General features: G+C 47.3%; 1 protein-coding gene across 1 annotated transcript in view; it reads left to right on the forward strand.

The window, feature by feature from the left end:
• Window positions 1-2528, forward strand: part of ADGRE3 (adhesion G protein-coupled receptor E3) — a 51929-nt gene that overhangs the window by 48595 nt on the left and 806 nt on the right. The window lies entirely within an intron of this gene.

The raw sequence follows: 2528 nt of genomic DNA on the forward strand, positions 1-2528 counted from the left end.
CATGCATCTCAGAGTCCTCTCTCCTGAGGGGTGAGACAGCTGGAGTACACATACACCAAGTCCAGGCTTTGGTTGAAGTCTGTTCCAGGAAGTGTTTTTCCCCTGAAACTTTCCACCTGCCATGGGGCAGATTAAGTGGACTTTGGTGGCAGCTTCTGGGTATAAGAAGTCACTAAAAATGTAAGGTGATATGGCTCACGCCTGTAATCCTAGCACTCTGAGAGGCTGAGGCGGGAAGATTGCTTGAGGCCAGGAGTTCAAGACAAGCCTGAACAACATAGCAAGACCCTGTCTCTAAAAAAAAATAGAAGAATTAGCCAGGCATGGTGGCACACACCTGTAGTCTCAGCTACTCGGGAGGCTGAGGCAGGAGGATCACTTGAGACCAGGAGTATGAGGTTGCAGTGAGCTATGATCATGTCACTGCACTCTACACAGTGAGACTCTGCCTCAAAAGAAAAAAAAAGAAGAACCTAGGCAGGGTATGATCTCCTCTGCTACACACAAGATTCCATTCTTGACTTGCTTCTTACTTGGGAAGAGAAGTTCTAAGAACTTTGGCAAAAGTTCACGAACCACCCAAATTTAAATGGGTTGTGTTCATGACCATTTTTTCTTCCCCATCTCTGTTAATGACACCTCCCTCTTTCCTGTGGCTTAGGCTGAAAACCTTGCAATCATTATTTCCTCTTTCTCTCACACCCCACATTTAATCCTTCAGCGGATCCTATTAGCTATAGCTTCAAAATAGATCCAGAATCCTTCCAACCTTCCCAGTTAGCTGCCTGGTGTTCATCGACACTCACCTACATTATCGTAATAGCCCCAGGGAGAGCCACAAAGATTATTAGCAACAAACTCAGAACTTGGCCCCTGGTCTCTTCTCTCAGCCCAGGAGGTCTGTTCCAACCACACCACACCACAAAGTCAGGGTCCCCACACCACAATTCAAGTCTACAGACCAGCCTTCAGAATACAGGTGCTACAGAAAGAGACCAACCATTGCAGGCACAGACGGAGCCCAGATCCCAGCTGTGACATGTATCCACTAAATGACAGCAGACAAGCCATGAGACCCCTCTGGGCCTCAGTTTTCCCAGCTAATAAAATAGCATTGGTGATTATCCCAACCTCACAAAGTCATGTAGAAGATTAAATGAGAGCCACTGCATATATATGTATATGTCTCTAGCACGTGATATACATTTGCTAAGCCATGACTATTAATATTTTATCCACCAAGAACATCCAACCTTTGCTCCCCAGACCCAAAGTGGTAAGAGGGAACCCCTTTCATGTTTGCCTCTGTCTGCAATTAGACAGTCGTGAGAGATGTGGAAAGGAGGTAGGTTGGGGTCAGATCCACCGGGGGCTCCCCCAGCGTAACTCTGAGACGTGACCACAGACCCCCTGCTTCCCCATTTCTCGACACACATATGAGAGGAAATTGAAGTTCCCTCTTCCGAGATGTGAGAACTTCCCCTGACTCCAGATAAATTGTCACTTGGGCCAATAGTCCCCTGGGTGGAGAGCTTAGAATATATCACACACACCCACTCTACAGGCTGCGGACAGTACAGGGGCTGTGATGAGGCCAGGGCAGGTGTAGAGGAGGGAGGAGATGAGAACAGAGAAAACAGGAAGTGAAGTGAACCCCAACTCCTCCACTGCCCCCCTTCTCCTCAGAGCCACCCCCCACCCTGCTATAATCACCTGCTGTCAGTGTCAAAACAGGAAAGAATCTGCTATTAGTCAAGGGCACTTGTTGATCCATAAATTGATGGGTTTGGAGAATGTCTACCCATTCTTGGATACAATTCAGGGACTGCCATGTTGAGTTGTGCTTAGCCGGGAGTAGCACTAGTCCTCCTCTAGGTGATGATTTTTGGTTGTCACAATGGTCAGTGGGGCACTTCTGGCATTTTGTGAGTGTTACAGGCTGAACTGTGTCCCCTCAAAACACATATTTTGAAATCTGAACTCCCAGAACCTCAGAATGTGACTGTATTTGGAGATACGGTCTTTAAAGAGGTAATTGAGAGCTTTAAAGAGATAATTGGATGCGGTGGCTCATGCCCGTAATCACAGCACTTTAGGAGGTTGAGGTAGGAGGATCACTTGAGGCCAGGAGTTCGAGACCAGCCGGGCAACATAGCAAGACCCCATCTCCACAAAAAACAGAAAAATTAGCTGGGCATGGTGACGGACACCTGTAGTCCCAGCTACTTGGGAGGCTGAGGCAGGAGGATCGCTTGAGCCCAGGAGTTTGAGGCTGCAGTGAGCTATGATTGCCTATTTCACTCCAGCCTGGGCCACAGAGTTAGACCCTATCTCTAAAAAAAAAAAAAAAAAAATCGAAGAAGAAGAAAATAGAACATTAGGCCACAGACGCACACAGAGGAATGAACATGTGAAGACACAGAGAAGATGATCACCTATAAGCCAAGGAGAGAAGAAGCCCCAGCAGAAACCAACCTTGCCCACACCCTGATCTTAGACATCCAGCCTCCAGAACTAGGAGAAAATAA

Source organism: Propithecus coquereli, unplaced genomic scaffold (assembly GCF_000956105.1).
Source record: "Propithecus coquereli isolate 6110/MARCELLA unplaced genomic scaffold, Pcoq_1.0 Scaffold185, whole genome shotgun sequence".
NCBI lineage: Eukaryota > Metazoa > Chordata > Mammalia > Primates > Indriidae > Propithecus > Propithecus coquereli.